The sequence below is a fragment of the Notolabrus celidotus genome, chromosome 6 (genome assembly GCF_009762535.1).
Source record: "Notolabrus celidotus isolate fNotCel1 chromosome 6, fNotCel1.pri, whole genome shotgun sequence".
Taxonomy (NCBI): domain Eukaryota; kingdom Metazoa; phylum Chordata; class Actinopteri; order Labriformes; family Labridae; genus Notolabrus; species Notolabrus celidotus.
In genome coordinates, this window is record NC_048277.1 from 32,676,434 (window position 1) to 32,695,773 (window position 19,340).

Sequence of the window (19,340 nt, forward strand, 5' to 3'; positions counted from 1 at the left end):
TTTGTCTGTTGTGTTAATTTTTATTGGCTTATAAAAGCTACAAGGGTTCCACATTAAAGTGTCCAATATAAAACTTCTGCAGGAATCAATAAGCTATTGTTTCTGGATTTCATAAATTTATCATGAGGTCTAATGAACATTTGTTTTGGGCTTATTGATTGCAATAAAGCTAAAACTCTGTATTGATCACAGAAGCTAATATAAATTTCTGCAGGCAGTGCTCACCACACAGTATTTCTATATTGGCTCAGTTAACAAACGACTCAAATGTGGTGCATGAAGAGAAGGTAGTTTTATGTTACAGAGTAAAACACAGCCCTCAAATGTATTTGAGTGTTTCAGTTCTTTCTCTAAAATGAATGTTTCCAATGCTTTTCATGTTTAAATTTAAAGCACATTGAGTTGCCCTCATGTATGAAATGCTCTATACAAATAAAGTTGCCTTGTCTAAAAGCAATGCATTTCTCAGAACTTCTTAAACCACAGTTTATTAATGAAGGCTGACCAAGTGAGCATTTTTCTGTGGAATAAACATTGAAAAATTGGCAATGGTCACAACTGAAAAGGCCTTGGAAACTGATCAAAAATACATGTTTTTTCTAAATGTACTCCAAGACGTTGAAGACATGTTTCTGTTTCTATCAGATTCATCTGTTTGCTTGATATTTGCTTTGATTGAAGGACATTTTATGAAGAAAATGTAATAACTGTGACTGTGTACTACCAATTTCCTACAGGACCCAAAAGCAAAACCACCAGACAGGGATCAGTGGAAAGGTGATTTATTTGGAAAGCTGAGTGGTGTGGCTGGAAGCTGAGGTAGAGGCTGGGGGGATAAGGCAGAGACATTGGGGCTAGGAGATGGAAGGCAGTGGATGAAAGGAAAGACACACAATAAGGCATAAGTCACCAAAAAACAGCACTGGAAAAAGTTCAGTTCAATGTTCAAAGAGAACATGCGAGTAGCCAACAATACCACATGGAGAGTGGAGACAATCTTGCAGCATGGGAATGGAACACAGGAGTTTTGAGCTGTCACTGATGAGGGTAGCTGAGGAGCAGGTGAGTGAAATCAGGAGCTCCAGCACCAGAGGCCACGCCCCAGCCTCTGAAAACACAGAAACCACACCAGCAACACAGGCGAAAACAAAGTGCACACAAAACAAAATATAAGTCCAAATCACCACAAAGGAAAGGACTTGTGTTCTGTCATTAGCAGCAGCTATGAACCTGGACAATGTACCCTGGAGAGATAGAGTCTGGTTAGTTTCTTTTCTGTGATTCATGTAGACAAAGTTAATATCTTAAATCCCGCCCCTTTCTGGCTTTTGTTAGTCAGTTAGAGAAAATTGACAGTGACGAGCAAGGTGTAGCACCTGTAAAAAGATGTTTTTGTATATTCATTTTATATTAATATTCAGTCATCTTTATTTACTGTAATGAAAAGTAATGTACTGTATTATAGGATTAGAGACCAGTTATGTTCTACTGCATTGTCCAGTAGGTGGCAGTAGGGGTGAGCCCGACTAAGGATTTGCTTAGTCGAATCTGATTCATCAGATTTTGCCCATACTCAACGAATAGTGGAATGTTTGTTGTTTTTCCTTATTGACCCAAAGTCTGCATGACATAACCCTTTACACTTAAGAGACTCGTAGCTTAAAGTAAAAGGGACAACAGAATATTATAAGCATAAAACTTAGTTTTTTAAATCTATATTACAAAAACAACGAGGTGATGAAGGAGAGAAAACTCAAATAAGGCCGCCATCAGTTAAACATGGAACAACGCGCCGTTATAGAATAAGGAATCAGGAGATATTTAAACAGTGTTCACACAGCGGAGAGCAGCACTGCAGAGGGTAGTTTGTCCAACTTAAGGCTAAACATTTGTATAATTTTCAAAATCAAACCTGAACCAGCTAAAGGGTTTTTAAATCTCTTAACAGAACCTTTTAAAACAGTCTTTCATCGCGTCTTTGTCCGCTTGACTCTTTTCAAATTGTACGTGAGGAAAACCATCGTGTGTACGGGCAGAAGTGTGCTCCTTGCTTTGTTGACTGTAAATCCTGTCTTTGAGAATATCCTCTCTGATGGCGTGGAGGTGGATGGAATGCTGTGGATTGCTTTTGAGGCTTCGGACAGCTTTGGGTATCCCTCCCCGTTCTTTTGGCCCCGTACAGTTTTTGTGTGGTCCGGTAATCCTTGATCTCACAGCCCTCTTCATGAAGCTGCTCCTTATCTTCATCACTAGTTTTAGGATCAACTGGAGTTTTATTTCCTGACATGAGACTGAGACTGAGATTTAACACTTCAAGAGCTGTTCTCAGAATTACATTAAATAAGTTTATATTTATATAAAAATAGGATATATGAGACACTATTTTTATGGGAAACAGGAAAATAATGTAAAATTAGACATTGAGCACCCCCATGGTTTGAATGGAATGATCCACGTTTCATATGCAAATATTCCACTATGAGATTGGCAGTCGACTAAGGCTCGTTAGAACGAATCGTTGAATATTCGACTATTTGGGGTCACCCCTAGGTGGCAGTATATATCTTGTATATATCAGTGTTGCCTGACATGTTGTTATTGACATTATCTGCCGATCCGGCTGTGGAATTATTTTCAACTCAGAGTGCTGTGAGAGCAGGGACAACTGAGGACATTATTGCACTCAGAAAGCTGAGCGCTGAAAACATTGACCTGCATCAGATTTGCATGAAAAAGAAGCACTGCCAGTGCAAAAAATGCTGTCAGTGACACAGGCCCTTATTGTGTATGCTAGAATGGCAACATAGTATGGACACCTACATGTTCACTCACTAAAATCATGCTGATGTACTGTACATATAGTGTTCATTCTTCTGTGAAGTTTAGCATTGATAACTTAGTTATTTGATTTTAGAAAGATGATTGATGACGGGTCTGTTAGCGTTCTGCACCAGATTAGTAGAGTAGAAGAGGATTTGTGAGAGAAGACGTACCGAACATTATCACAATAGTCACTAAGCTTTGCATAGCCATGAGTGTCTGCCTCAAACCATAGACTGATTCATGGTTCATAAAATGATGATTATTAATGATCTCACACATTTCTGTAACACTGGGCATAGACAGAGGAAACACACGAGCACATCTTGTTGCAGGTTCATTTTGGAATGATTGCTCCTTTAAAGGTTTGAAGAGAAGGAAATCTAAAAGTCTGAGATCTAATTATTATTGACCTTCAGAACAAACAGGTGACTGGAGGTCAGGATTTAGAGTACAGGATGTAGAGAATGGACGTAGTATCCGTGACGTCACTCATCTGTTTCCGAAGCGTTGTTTTGAGGCCAATTACCGGCGGCAGCCATATTATAAATGTGTAATGTGGAGGTTGCCGCTGGCTTCAAACCAACACAAGAACCCTTTCTAATGTGGACTGTACCAACCTGAGAGATCTTGGATGTTTTATGGGTATGTTAAATGTATGTTCCAGTTAGCATAAAGAGTGTGACGTCACCCCTGCAGCTCTACAGGCCAGATCATGTCTGCTCATGCCTTGGCTCTACCAGCGCAATATGTCAGCACCTATCAAGTCTGTCTTTTGGCTTCACATCTCACAATGAGCTGAGATGAAGGCTGTCCACTCTATATACAGTCAATGGTTGCCTTAGTAATGGAGTTTCTCCATCTAAAAGCCAAAGCCTCTCTGTTTCGGAAAGAGCAAAAGCAGGCATTAACCCTGACTGGATTCAGGTTAACAGATATCTTTACTACTGCTGTTCTCAGCAGCTTGTTCTTCTGTACTTCTGTTCTCCTCACATAAACACACGTTCTACAATCTACAGTTTGTAGCGGTTTAATTATCATCGTCCATTAGCATTCCATCTGATGCACATCTAACTGCTGATCCTCGTTTAATTTGCTCCCCGGCTTTATCCGAAGCGGCAGAGATAATGCAAACATTTTCACTTTGTTAATTGAAATCCTGATTAATTATCCGACCGCCTTACACGGTGAGATTTGATTATTCCAAAAGTTCATAATGAGGGGACAGAAATCATGTATTCAGCAGAATCTAAAGCCATCTCTTGTTGCCGTTTCATCTCTCAAACCTGAGAGGCTTCACAGAAATATGGATCCGTCTTGGATATAAAGCAGTTTCTGTGTACTGTGGTGAAACAGCTGTAAACAAATAACAATAGATCTGTTGTATTCACACACCCAGAGGGGGAGGGAGGCTTGTCTGACTAATATTGAGGCTGTAGAGTTTCAGGCTCTCTGAGTCAGACTACCAACAAAGTTAGCAGCTGCAGGATAGTTTTTCATGTGTCATTATTTCTCTGGACCAGTGAAACTCGATGTGAACCTATTTTCCTGCAGATTGTAGAACCTCCTGGATGTTCCGGTTGGGAGAAAGTGTCCATTTCATTTACTCCTTCCATTTGTTAGGGCTTTTATGAAAGTCACCCACCATCTGCATGGTGAACACCCTTCTGGAAACTCCTCTCAGGACTGTGCTTGCTCCTGCAGAACGCTGAGCTGCCTTACTTGGTAAATGAGAAGATTTATATTGTGGTTCTCAGCCGTCAGTGTGACCTCTGTTAGGTTTGTACCTTTAGTTTCTAAAGTTAAATTGTGCTCTTGAAAGTCACACAGTTGGTATGTAGGTTGGCATGGCCTGGAGTTTCTTTTAATAATGTGAACGAGTGCAGTGAAAATCCTCGGTCCAGCTCTCAGTGAGACATCAGCTGCCAGCACTAGAGGCCTTCATCTGCTCCCTGGAGACTCAATTTGTGCATCATCTTGTTTTCTCACACTCTCAGAGACACACAAACACTGAGACTTTGACTCAGAAGACACACGTACATTTATCCAAACACTATAATCAGTTACAAAACAACAATAATCACTTTCAAATGCTGAGAGTGATTAGAATGAAAAGACAGACTCATGGATGCATGAAGTGTGGTATTTGTTGACGGGGTGAGGTGTAAAATAAGTCAAATCCAATTAAGAGATTAGAGATGTGTTGGAAGTTGAGTATCAGCTGTTTGGTACAAATAAGAGCTGATTTCTATTCATTTATCTTGCTTCGTATCCTTACCAAACCATTAGGACTTACATTATTAGTTTGTAGGATAACCAGAAAGCAGTTTGTTTCAATTAAATTCAGTCTAAATGCTCTCCTCTAATGATGAATCCAATGTTTTCTAACATAGGTGCTGAAACATCTTGATTGGGCCTAAATTCATATTTTATGCAGTGTATAGTGAGCGGGTAGTTACACAAAACAATTATGTTGCAGTCCTGCTCACCCTGACGGGATTCTGACAGTTCACTATATATGATCCCGGTTATTATCTGGCTACCAGCTAAAGCTCTAAACAAGTGTAAGCTATATTTTTTTATATCTACAGGGCTCTGAGGATTTTAGTTCCCCTCTGAAGCATCCCGTGCTTTAATTTTGAAGGTGGATAAACGGAAGTGTTATGCTGAAAAAAGTTAGAAGCCTCGTGTTATTATTTCATTATACTGATAAAGTATAGGTGTCATTGAAAACCCTTGGTTACACAAGTAAGGGTTAATGTATGGTGAGCAGGTATTTATGGGAATCAGAATCCGGACAGGGTGAGACAAGACCCTGACGCAAAGCTTATTACCCGGGTACTAACTTAAGATGCAAACATGTTGGCAAAAATCTTCGTCAAACAATTATTTTATTGATTCAAAATGATTGATACAGTTTTTATAAATGGCCCCAGTGATTCCACGTCACTTAGCGTTCCATGTTGATGGATTCTTATCTTCCTGTTGCGGTGGATTTAACATGAAACTGTCCTCATTCAGCTCTCCTTCTTCTCTGAGCTCTGCGTTTCACACACCTTTAAAAATAAACGAGGCATATTTCACAACTTTGAACCCTGCTGCTATCATCACCACCGCTCATGGTTTAAGTTTCTTTGTAGAGATCAGTAAGCTGAAGTTTCTCTCACCTGCCCTGCTGCCATTGCTAATATTGCTGGACAGGATCCAATACAGAAATGTGCGTAGCCTACGGAAGCTAACGGTTTTACCTCACCTTACGGTCTATGGTGTCAGGAAGCAGAAGCAAAATATGTTGGAACTCTTTTCCTTGGATTGATTTGACATGATGTAAGATAAGATAAGAGATAAGATATTCCTTTATTCTTCCCACAACGGGGAAATTTAAAGTGTTACAGCAGCAAAACAGTATAAAGTAAACAAGAGCCTATAAAATAGTAATTATTAAAATGTATTAGAAATTAAAATTAAAGAAGTAAAATAACCATATCTTACGAATGTATACTGTCAAGTTCTTTAATTTTCATGCAGCGTCCCAACGTGAAAGGACAGACAATCAGACCAAAAGTGACTGGACTCCACTCAAATTAGTCAAGGTGTATCTTATTTTCCTCCTTTTATTTGATTTCTTTCATCTCAGAGTTTTTCAGAAACAGTTCCCACTAATTAGGTGAAAAAACCTTAAAATAAAGGAAAAAAAGACAAAAGAAATACCTGCATCAAACACATGCAAATGCAACATAAGCACAGAGCAAGAAACCCACGAAGCAGCATCCAAATCAAATTTTAACTTAAACAACTGCCTATCTTTGCTTTTTTACCACAATTAATGTAATTAATAAATCAATTCAACTATCAGAAGATCTGTCAAAACGAAGTGATTCAAATAAATATATTTTATCATCTCATATGAAATAGGTCAGTTATTTTTGTAAACTCACCTAGAGTTATAGATTCTATTTCTAATATTATAAATATATAATATATAATATAAATATATATTTGTTAATATATTAAAGCCCGGTTAATTATGATTAGTTCATTTTCTACTGTTATTTATTCTAGTTTTACGGTTGGACTTGACATATACACAACTAAATAAGTACATTTACAAATATTCACAAAACCAGTGATGCAGTGAAAAATGTGCACAGACTTGTAACACAGGTTAAAAAGAATGTACAGAACCGAGAAGATGGGTAGAAAAAAAAAAGTATTGCACATGTAAGAAGAGAGGAATGAAGTAATTATTGCACGTTAATAAATAGATGTGGTAGATATTGCACTTGAAGTGTGATCAGTTTGCCTCTGGTGTTGCTCATGTTTGAGAAAGTTAATCAATTGTGTCAAGGAGTTTAGAAAAATCAGAATCAAGCATCTAACACAACTGGAAGATTAGTAAGAGAGCCAGGTAATAAGTTGACTTGTAATGTGGATTTGAAGATGATTCTATTGGTTTAAAAAATATTTATTTATATAGAAAAATAATAATAATCTTAATTGACCTCCCACATTAACTTTTGCTCAATCCAACATTTTCTGTAGCTCGCCCATTCATTTCAAATGATGGCTGAAGAGTTAGCCAGCTGTATGCATCCTCTACAGCCCCTTACAGCCATTGTTTCCTTTTCCTTTGCTAAATTCAGATTTAAACCATGTTTACTAAATGTCCTCAAGGTTTTTTGTACTTGTAATTCATGTCTGTATTTCACAGCAGGATTTGACTTCCTAACCTTCCTGAAATGAGACATCAGGCACATCTTGACATTGGCCTCAGAGTTGACACAGAGCCGTTGCCTGCCTTCACAGTTACCAACCTTTGTCACATCTCCTGCTGAATTTCCTCCCAACACGTCGCTCTTTATATATTTCTTTATAATGCTCAGGCTCAGCAGGAGCTCCAGTATGTGATCTCATCTTTGAGGCGGAAGGTCTCCCCCTGCAATGCTGTGCACACATTCCTGCAGGGCTGCCATGTTGCATTGACGCCACAGCGGGATGATGGAAAAAGTAACATGAAAATCAGGTGTTTGACGAAAGGTGTCAGGGGTAATCGAGAGCAAACAACACAATCCCCATGCTGAAATATGGAGGTTAAAATGTCACAAGTCGCAGCACACTGTTATATTTAAAGTTTGTATTCTTCTGGCAAGTTGGATACAGAAGATCCAATACATGTTTTGATTTGGAGAGACATGTTGTGCTTTGCAGTCTGATGAGTGCACTGGCCTGGTGTTAACAAGAAAACAACAGAGCAACATCAACCCTCTCCCCAAACCAGCCTTCACATGATAAATCACGACAGAACAAGAAAATACAGCAGTGCACCATGTCTCATTGACTGAGGAATAGCCCATCATAACAAGTTATTAACACAAACAGCAGCCAGCACTGCTGCTAAATAAGCTTCCATGCATCACAGCACATGGCAGCAAACATTTACATATAATGACTCCAACTTATCAGCTGTCATGTGTGTTCTGTCAGTGGCAGAAGACTGAATCTTCTCACCCTGTGGTGTTTGATATTTGCACACAATCTTACACTCGGTCAACCTTTGTGTTTCCAGCTGGGTCGATTATATGGGAACAGTGAGGAGGATGAGGAGGATGATAAAGCTGAGAGGGCAATAACTGGATACAAGCTGCTGTGCTGATGTGGGAAAACAGTGAAGTTTCAGTATTAATACAGTGTATAGATATATTATAATATTACAGATATTTATTTTGTTTTTTTCTATCATGGCTGCATTGAGAGCCAAGGTAACCACATGATGAGTTCAATGGGCTTCTTTGCTTTGTCCTTGGCCACAGGCATTGGTTGGAAAAAAAAAAAATTCTAATTATTTCTGTCTTTACATGCAATCTGACCACACAATAACAACTGCTCTACTCATGGCTGTATTAATACGCTATGGGGCTTGAGGAAACAAATGCAGCTACCCTCTGTGCTCTGTATACGGCATTAGTCTGGCATCCAGCACCTCGGCTAGGAATCTAGGAGTCCTATTTGATCAAGATTTATCCTTCATCTCCCAAATTCAGCAAATCTCAAGGTCAGCCTATTTTCACTTGCGCAATATTTCTAAAATTAGACACTTCCTATCTCAGAGCGACGCAGAAAAACTAGTCCATGCATTTGTTACCTCCAGGTTAGATTACTGTAACTCCCTCTTATCAGGCTGCCCCAATAAGTCTCTAAAGATTCTTCAGCTAGTTCAAAACGCCGCAGCTCGAGTATTGACTAAAACTAGGAAGAGGGAGCACATTTCTCCAGTGCTAGCTTCTCTACACTGGCTCCCAATAAAATGTAGAATAGAATTTAAAATCCTTCTTTTAACCTACAAAGCCCTTAAAAATCAGGAACCCTCGTATCTTAAAGAGCTCATAGTGCCCTATTACCCCTCTAGAACTCTACGCTCCCAACATGCAGGCTTGCTAGTTGTACCTAAAATCTCTAAAAGTAGTATGGGAGGTAGAACCTTCAGTTATCAGGCCCCTCTCCTTTGGAATCATCTACCAGTCAGGGTCCGGGAGGCAGACACCCTCTCCACTTTTAAGAGTAGGCTTAAAACTTTCCTTTTTGATAAAGCTTATAGTTAGAGCTGGATCAGGCTTGGACCAGCTTTTGTCATGCTGCTATAGGCCTAGACTGCCGGGGGAACTGGCACACTGACACACTGGGATCCTAGCTCACCCTCTTCCCCCCAACCCCCTCATCACTTACTTTAACTCTGCCTGTCCCATTAAAGTTACTAACTATAGACCTTTCTGGAGTCCCTGAGTTGTCTCGTAGATTCCTCTGAGCTGCCGTAGACGTCCTCCTGCTGTGGACGATCTGGACTCCAGCTGATACGGACGTGCTGGACTCCAGCGGCAACAGCTTCTACGACTCGTCTCATCACTATCACCTCTCTCTCTTACTCCCCTCTATCTGTCTTTCCAGACCCAACTCGGTCGAGGCATGATGGCTGTCTAACATGAGTCTGGTTCTGCCTGAGGTTTCTGCCTGTTAAAAGGAAGTTTTTCCTCACCACTGTAACTAGCTAAATACTGCGATGTGCAATGCTCATGATGGATTAAGGTGGGGTCAGACTGAGTCTTACCCTGTCTTGGTGTTGGGTCTCTGTTCATAATTTGACATAGAGTGGTCTAGACCTCCTATGTTTGTAAAAGCGTCTTGAGATAACGTTTGTTGTGATTTGGCGCTATACAAATAAAGATTGATTGATTGATTGAGATTGATTGTATAGTACAAAAAAGGGACTGTATGTTCAGAACATTGACTACATATGGACAATAGCCTTCACTGTGGAGGAAATAGACTGCATCCATTGGTAATGAAATTGCACTTGAGGAACAGATGCATGCTCTGGTCTACAACCAAAACATGCATTTAACTTAAAGAATGTTCAAGGTCCCTCAGGTGGGGACAGTCCACACTAGACCAGATTCACATGTTGATTTGAAGCAGGCACTCATGACTCTTGTGTTAGTGTTTGTTACTTTCTCTCTTGCTATTCCTCCTCTACTCTGATAATATTGTACAGCAGGAACATTTATCAACAGAGCTGTCAATGGATCACTGCTTTAAAGTAAAAAAAAACAAATTAAAACTACATTTACCAGAAAAAAAAACACTTAGACATAAATCAGCATGATAAGGACTAAAGGCTGATTTATACTTCTGCGTCTCCCCTACACAGCAGGGGCTGACGCGGACATGAGCACCACATACTTGTGCGTCGGTGTGTCCGTGTCGCACAGCAATTGTCCACCGAAACGCCTGAGGGCAGTGCAGTCTCTCTGATAGCCGGCCGCCTGCTTCCGGTCCCGCTACGATCTCTGTTTACTTTTCCACAGAGTTTCAGAGCATGTTATGTTAATCTACAGCTGATACATGTTGCTGTTTATCATACAGACATGATTACATGAAGAATAGAGAGGAGGAGATGAAATACACGGCTGATGTGCGGCCGATGTCCGGGATCCCGGAAGTGTTGTAAAAGCGGGAAAGACAAAGCCACCCAGCGGACCAATCACAGAGCTTGCGGTCCGCGTCGGCTCTACGGGGAGTTACATTTTGGAGGAGGTGCACGTCAGCTACGTGCGTAGGCCTCGGCGTAGGTACGGGAGCTATGCGGACCCCCGGCGTAGGGTACGCCGTTGATTCAACGCAGAAGTATAAATCAGCCTTTACTCTAATGACTAAAACTATGTGTGAGAAAAATTCATTTGACATCCAGTCAGCAGGGGGAGCTCTAACTCTATTGGTTTCACAGTCATTGAACACATGGCTAGGGCACCGTTGGCAGTGTAAGCCCAGCAGCAACCTCCGGCCGCGAGAATTGAAGCCAATGCGGGAAATGTTAAAAACTGCAGTTCATCAAGTGTCCACTTGAGGCTGGCTCAGGAAGTACCAGAAACCACATGCACACAAACTCGAAAAAGCCGATCTTCAAAGCAGAAATAAACATGTTTGTAGCCTGGTACAAAAAACGAGTGTAGTCTGGATAGCTCATTTCTCAATCGGCACACATTGTTTTGGGGGGTGAATTTTTTCATAACGCAGCAGTTTTGAAGATATTAAGATTAGGAGTTTTCCATAATGAGAGGCACAGCTGACTTAATTGACAGGCGGGAACACTGTAGCTGTTGGCTAGGAGGCTCAAAGCCTGCTTCTTTACCAGAAGTTAGGTTGACTTCATCATTTCCAATATGGTTCCTGCCAACATTGGCTTCAAAACAGCGCTTCAAAAACAGATGGGTGACATCACTGATACTACGTCCATTATTTATACAGTCTATGGTCTAAGCGTGCGCCCCATATATAGAGGCTATAGTCCTCGATGCAGCGATTGCAGGCTTGACTCTTGGCCTCTACCATTCGCTGCATGTCTTCCCCCTTCCCACCCTCTCTACTCCCCACATTTCCTGTCTTTCCCCAGCTTCCCTATCCAATAAAAAAAGATCAAAAGCAGATCATAATTCCCCCCTTTTAAAATAACAATGATCATTTCTTGGTTCATTACATCCCCTCAGAGAAGTGCCCATTATTTTTTTCTGCTGAGTCTCAGCTTCACTGTAAATAGTAGGTTACACAGAGGCTTTACTCTGGATTTCTGCAGTGGTGTAGACCTGAGAGTGAAACTGGTTGTCTTGTGCATCACGTAAAATTAAAAGGTCTTGAGATTTCTAAGTTATGTCAGGTCTGTCCACAAAAGGAAAGGAAAGCTAAATGTTTGAATGTTGTAAAGAAGTTTGGACCCATAATTTTTGGATTAATTCAACAGTTTCAGGAAATCTAAACCTGATAAAGACTTTTATTGTAGAGTATTAAGACTTTTTTTGTCTCAAGAGATGGCCTTGGAAACGTAACTGTACATATTTAAAGAGAAAGTAACAATTGACTGTCTTTGTAACTCTGTTTTGGTCCTCCGTGTGTTTTGAGTATCTGGCTTGTTTGACCCTGGCATCTCTGTGAAGCAAGGCCACATGATTATTGTGAACCACCATGCTTAGAATTGGACATGAATCCTGCAGCTTCTTACACAAATCTGAAATGAATTCAACAAACTGACAAATCAGCCTCAGAAAAGTATTCATTCACATTTTACTGAGTTTTTTAAATGACGTGCTGACTGAATGGAGAGCAGTGAAAACAGATTTTTGACTTTTCACTTAGGTAGAGCAGGCTTTGTGCTGCAGTCTGCAGTCATGTCAGGCTTAGAACCATTCATGTTTGAGTTGTTATAGTCCTCTCATTACTTTCTGTCACTCCAAAACAAACCAAATTCACACAGCACAATCATAACAAGCCCATGGTGGCCTCAGCAGTGATGATATACCGAATTCAACACTTCATTCCTCGAAAAATCCCACTGGAATCCATTATACTGGCTTCCATTGTTGTGTCAGGTTTGTTGGTGCAGGACTGAAAGGCTTCTTGCCATGGAAAACAATTGCAAAGACAGAAATAGTCACTCATTTGCTGCTCTGACTGCAGGTGCAAAACTCTGACAGCTGTTTTGCAGTAAAATATTGATAAGCTGTTGACAGGTTGTATTTATTGGGGGGGATGTTTACCAGCGACCACCAAGATTTAGAAGAGAAATAACTAGACACACAATGCACACTTACACAAATGTTTCAGTTTGAAAAGAATGAATCCAAGCATTATTTAGGCTTCAGCTGAAAGTTCTGCAATGGTTCTATCGATGGTTGTGTTTCAAAATAAACAACACATGTTTTCTGTTTGCCCTAAAAAAGTGACGCCAAATAACACCCCAAAACATCTGTATACATGTGAGCTTTTGACTTATGAAGCCAGGCAGTAATGGGAGCCCTAAATATTTTGCCTTCACTTATTGGGAGCTGTCATGTTCCATGTATTTTAAAATCTATGGTTGTAATCAACAAACGCAAAAGCAAATCAGCTCCTGCTTATCAGACATCAGCTAATCATGGCTAATCGTCAACACAAATAACAACACTGACTCCCCTGCGGCAAACAGTGTGTCATTGTACCAGTTAGGCTAATCTCACCCTCCTTCACACCTTTTCACACTGAACAGAGATGTTTAATTTCCCTTGATGTCTGTAGATTAATTGCATGTTAGTCACATTTTACGAATTAAAAACACAGTTTTCTAAGTCTCCAAAGCAGACAGCTTCTTTTTTTTTTTGGAGCTGTGAACTGGGTGCTGCCTGACAATACGGACGGGATAACCGCTGGAACAGAATAATACTATGCATAAACAAACAAGGCAACAAACTAAACAAAAAAGTGATCAACAAAGAAGAGAAGGGTATATTTGTTCTGACGCTGGAATAATCTGGCTGTCTGGTTCTGTGTGATATGTGTTGATCCACGAGACTAGCGTACTTGTTTGTGTTTGTTGTCTCATTTGCATGGAAATGTGTGTGTTTTCCCCCCCAAAGAACATCTGAGGACGTCATTAAATGTTGAAAGGCAAAGACATAAATTAAACATTACTGTTTCTTGTTGCCTCAGTTTGTAAACTTTCTGAGAGATTCCATATCAGAGACCCACATCTTAATTACAGTCATGTACAAGCCACTCGGGTACTTCTTCTCTCCGGGAGGACAGGACGCAGAGAGGATGGAAGTACAAGTCACAGCAACGTTTGCCAACGCTTCATTTGCATTACTCAAATCAAGTGTTGGTTTGCACTGGAAATGGGAAATATCATGCAGCTGAGTGGAATACAATTACCAGGCAACAAGAATTATTTATTGCTTATGTGTGGAAAAAAAAGACACATCCTTGAACTCTCCTTCACTGCAATAAATCATTATTTTTGCTGCATACAAGGACATATCTGGTGAGAATGTGCTGTATCTTTTCCCCCTTATTCTTTAGTGACTAGACTCTGACTCAGCGAATTCGCTGCATTTCTCATAATGACTTTTAACAACATCCTCCTGGGAGAGTTGGAATAAATATGGGGAATTACTGGCTCTGTTTCAAAACTAAACACAAAAGAAATCACAATAACACTGACATTTATAAAAATGCAAATAACTTAAATCCATCCTTGGAATAAAACCTCTCTAACAGTACGCCTTACTGTTTACCCCTTATTCAGAATAATGGTTAACCCAGTTAGAAAAAAACACTCCTTCATTATTGTAAATCAGGTATTTCTCTTTTTATTAGTGTTAGGAAAACACAGTTTCCCCAAAGCACCAAACCAATAAGGAATAAATACAACCAGCTCAACAGAGACTCAATTAGCAAGTTGAGCACCGAGCTGAGGTATCCATGTGTTCGTTGCACATAGGGAGCAATTTTGTGTTTTACAAGAAAGGACATGTTGATCAAATAACACCTTATGCACTTTAGCAATAACATTAGGGCATACAGTAACTTAAAGACTAACGAAAACAACACACCATTCATTTTTAAGCTGTAATACCTGTTTTTGTGTATGAAGTAGTGTTGTTGATCAATTTGGGTCTAAATCCCAACAATGGAGTACAAAGTATTTAAATTCCTCAGTGGCTGTCTTCCACAAGTTTCCTTTTCTGTTGGCAGACCTGGTTGCAGGTGACATATGTGGTGCCAGCTTTCGTCACCAAAACCTATTTAACTTTCATCACCCAGCTCGGCAAACTGTGGGGAGTCAAGTGGCCTATGAGACTTGCACAGACTGATATCTTTGTGGACCAAAGAAACAGCGGCAATGGATGGCTCAGAGAGATACAGAAAATCATTCATCCCTGCAGCCGATAGGCTTCATAACTCTCTAGCCAATGGGAGATGAGCTGACAGACACCTGAATTACCTGTTTTATGTGATTTTTATAATTTTATCTGCCAGACACCTGAATTTCCCTTCAGGGATTAATAAAGTACATTATATTATATTATATTATATTATATTATATTATATTATATTATATTATATTGTATTATATTAACTGTAACTTTAGTGATTATAGTTGGATTGTATTAAGTGTAGATTTTAGAGTTGTGAGTTTACAACTTTTAGGAAGTTAGTTAGCGGTTCAGGCAGTAGCTTGGTTGTTAGATGTCTGCAATTTAAGCTAGCTGGTATCTTTACTTGTAGGCTAGCTGTAGCTTTTGGTGTTTATTCAGAAACTTGGCAACTTGTTTGATTAGCATGAGTATTAGTGTCCAGAAAGGGTCCGCACTCCTTCTTGGGAGCATTGAAAAATAGTTGGAATTGCTCTGAAAGAAGCTTAATGGACATACATGGCTGGCAAGCTAACCGTGGCTAATGTTACAGTGCTAAAGATCATTCAATCACTCTGCTACAAGTGCTGCCCGGGTTAACTGGCTGCTGTCGCTATGTACCTTTATTGTGGTTGAGGCTGATGAGGTTTTACCTTGAAAACCCAAATGTTCATTTTTATTAATCTACAAGCTAATTAGCTATATATCTGACCAACTGCCTGACCAAAATTAAATCCTGGATGCAAAAAAAACTACCTCCAACTCAACTGTGAAAAATCTGACTTCTTAATCATCGGCCCCAAATCCCTCACCACAACCACCAACAACTTCAACCTCTCCATCGACAATGCTTACCTCACCCCGTCCTCACATGTTCACAACCTGGGTATCATTTTGGACTCCCATATCACTCTGGAACAGCACATCAAGCACATCACCAAAACCGCCTTCTTCCACCTTAAAAATATCGCCCGTCTCCATCCATCTCTCTCCTTTTCCACTGCTGAAACCCTGATCCACGCCTTTATCACTTCCAGACTCGACTACTGTAACAGCATCTTCTATGGCCTTCCTTCAAAACAACTCAACAAACTACAATACATCCAGAACTCTACCGCCCGTCTGCTCACCCACACCCGCTACTGTGACCACATCACCCCTGTCCTCCAAAACCTCCACTGGCTCCCTATCAAACAGCGCATACATTTTAAAATCCTCCTTCTCACCCACAAAGCCCTCCATAACCAGGTCCCCTCTTACCTCACTGACCTGCTCCATCACTACACCCCCTCCCGTAACCTCCAATCCTCCAACGCAATTCTCCTCTCCCTACCACCTGACACCAAGCAACGAACCTGGGGGGGACAGAACTTTCTCTGTCACCGCCCCCACCCTCTGGAAGGCCTTACCACTTAACATTAGAACCTGCCCCAACCTGTCCACCTTCAAAACACTCACCAAAACCCCCCTGTTTAGAACTGCTTTTAACGTATGATTGCTTTTAAATGTATTTTATTCATGTTTTTATTATTCTGTTGTTTTATATGATGTTTTATCCTTTGTGCAGCGTCTTTGAGTTTTAAGAAAAGCGCTTCACAAATAAAATGTATTATTATTATTATTATATCTGACATGCTCACTGGTGTAAGATGATGATATGAACATCAACACACACAACAACAGCTTGCGCAGATTGTCCTCTGACTTATTGGACCGAACAACTGATGGCAATATTTAAACTCGTGGACCCCAGGAAGACTAGTGACCACGTTGTGGAAGCTAATGGGGATCCGAATAAAGAATTAAAATAAAGGGAATAAGATTTCCTCATCCAAAATTGTTCTCTCTGTGAGGTTGTAATTTTAAAGTTACAGACAAAAGAGAATAGAAGGCTTTGATAAGATGGACTGTAAAGTCTGCCAATGTCTGCTTGTACCTTCTTTTAAAAAGGTGCTGCAAAAATGAGGAAACACCTTTAGCATATTTGTTGGAATGTAAATCTGAAGAAAGAATCTATCGGGAGATAACAAGGAAACCAATTTCTTGTGTACGGCTCATTTGAATAGGAATAAAAGGAAGGCGTGTTGATGTCTGCCTGTTAGGCTGTATCCATTGTTCTGTGGCAATGGTCCAACAGAAATTCAACAAATCAAATTACTGTCCTAATGAGAATACACGACTACAAACATAACAGCCCACAAATGCAACAATTTGTCAATCAAAGTGTTTTACAGAAGCCCTTGGAAATGCAAAACAGGACGTGCCTCACACAAATTAACGCTAATTTCCCTGCAGAAAATGTCGGGCAGGTTCAGTGTCAGTGAGGAGAAGGGAGACACAGAGTGTGACACACACACTGCAGCTCACAGTGTTTCTTCCACCGAGCTGTCCTGCCTATTAGCCATTTGTCTGCTGGAGTCCTGACGCTGTGAGGACTTGACAGGCCTGCAGCAGAACCTCAAATTAACTTAATTTGGGTTTGGATGTCATCCCCCACAAAGCCTTCTTGGTTTTTTTTTCTTAGACCTAACCTCTGACTGCTGCTTCGGTGTCTTTCTTCGAGGACTGCTGGCTTTAATGAGGGAGAGGATCGGCCTGTAGCAAACCGCTTTTTTAATTAGCAGCAAGGCCACTTCTCCGCTCAGTGGTCCCTTCCTTTTTTCATAGCAAGAAATTATTTACGGATGCTTTTCCTCTCTCCTGTGTTAGGCTGCCCATTACTGTTTGGATGGCACAAATGACGGGGCGTGGTAATTGGTGTGGTGCAAAATCACCACAGAGGGCCGGAGTAATGGTGTGTTTGAGGGCTATTTGAAGCGCTGTGGTTCTCTTTGACACCAGCTGAAGAATAAAAGAAGATTTATTGTGCATTTATTGTGTCCATACTTTGGCTCAGATTTGTTAATGCCAGCAGGGAGGAACTGTTTTAAAGCCACAGCAAAGAAAGAACACAAATCTTCATTTTGTTCACTTACGGAAAAAGCTTCCAATGAATATATTGTCGCTCGGCAATCAATCTTGCAGCTTTACCCAGCCGGCTTCTTCTGATTTACTGTTTGGACTCTTTGTTTTTGGAGATAAGTCCCGCTGTGGGCTGTTAATAATAGACTTTTTCCTTATGTCCCACTGCCAGCATCGAGGGACTGGACCACTTCAGCCCCTCAGCAAATACTGTATGGAAAGTGGCGTTCCATGCATTCAAAAACAAAGCATGAACCCAGTAACACCCATGAGTCTTCCTTTGGTATTCACACACAAACATATGCATCATGAATACTTAACATAAAGCTATTTTTTTTGCATGCAAAAACAACCTCAACCAACAAAGAAGGCTTTAGCTTCAAGTGAACTTCCTTAAAATTTGAATCCACAGTCAGCCTTTGGTTTTATCAGAGGGGTATATATCCTCCAGTCAAAATACTTACAGAGAGCGACCCCACCCTGGGGAGCAGGTTTCTTTGAACATTTCTACATAATGGAGCATGTATTGATTTTTGTTTTGAACTAGAGGGAAGAGTTTGAATAGGAAGTGCTAATATTTTAATCCTGGATTCCCAAGACGGAGAAAAACTCAACGAAGAGGAAAACACAAACAAACAAGATTTTACTCCTTGCATGAGAAGAAAAAGTTGCAGAGAAGTTTTACATAAAAACAAGCAGATGGTTCATATATTTCCACCGAGAGATCGTATCTGCGAGCTTGTATTTGCACAAGCTTTATTGGAGTAATTGTCTTGCACTTTGTTCTGAAAATGCACTCTCACTCTGTCCAAACCCTAATAGATCTTTCTTGACTCTGACACCAGGCCGACAAATGATCAATCGTTCCGCTTAGAGAAGTTTATGGAAAAGTCTGCCAAACAAATCACCAGCTTGTGATGAACCAGAAATTGACTGAAAGTTTTGCAAACATGGCCTCTTATCGATTTTCTAGTGAAGAGTGAATTATTTCTCAGCCGTCTCCTGTGGTGTCTGAAATGTGATATGAAGTCATTTGGCTTTCTGCACTCTAATTCATACAAGCAGCCAGAAAGCCCTTTCTTATACGGTTTGAGATACCCTTTGACACGGCTCGCTCAAACAGTAAAGCCTTCTTTTAGATTAGCCTGTCAGGTACAATGTAATTGACTGTGGAGATTAAAAAGAAGATATCACAGGGCATTATTGATTCGCATGTGAAGAGGGTCACATGTACCATAGTTTATCAGCAGCTCGACAGACTGCCTGGGCATGAGAGCCTTTTTATAAAAACCCTCAGTGGACGAGGGGGAAGGATTACAGGGTTGCACAGTCAATTGTTTACAG

At 40.4% G+C, this 19,340-nt stretch overlaps 1 long non-coding RNA gene across 1 annotated transcript; it reads right to left on the reverse strand.

The window, feature by feature from the left end:
• Positions 1-766: 766 nt before the first annotated feature.
• LOC117813789 lies at positions 767-1,585 on the reverse strand. Its single transcript, XR_004631452.1, has 2 exons — positions 977-1,585; positions 767-854 (listed from the first exon to the last, which is right to left on the reverse strand). It is a non-coding gene; the product is annotated as an uncharacterized LOC117813789 (long non-coding RNA).
• Between the last annotated feature and the right edge of the window lie 17,755 nt (positions 1,586-19,340).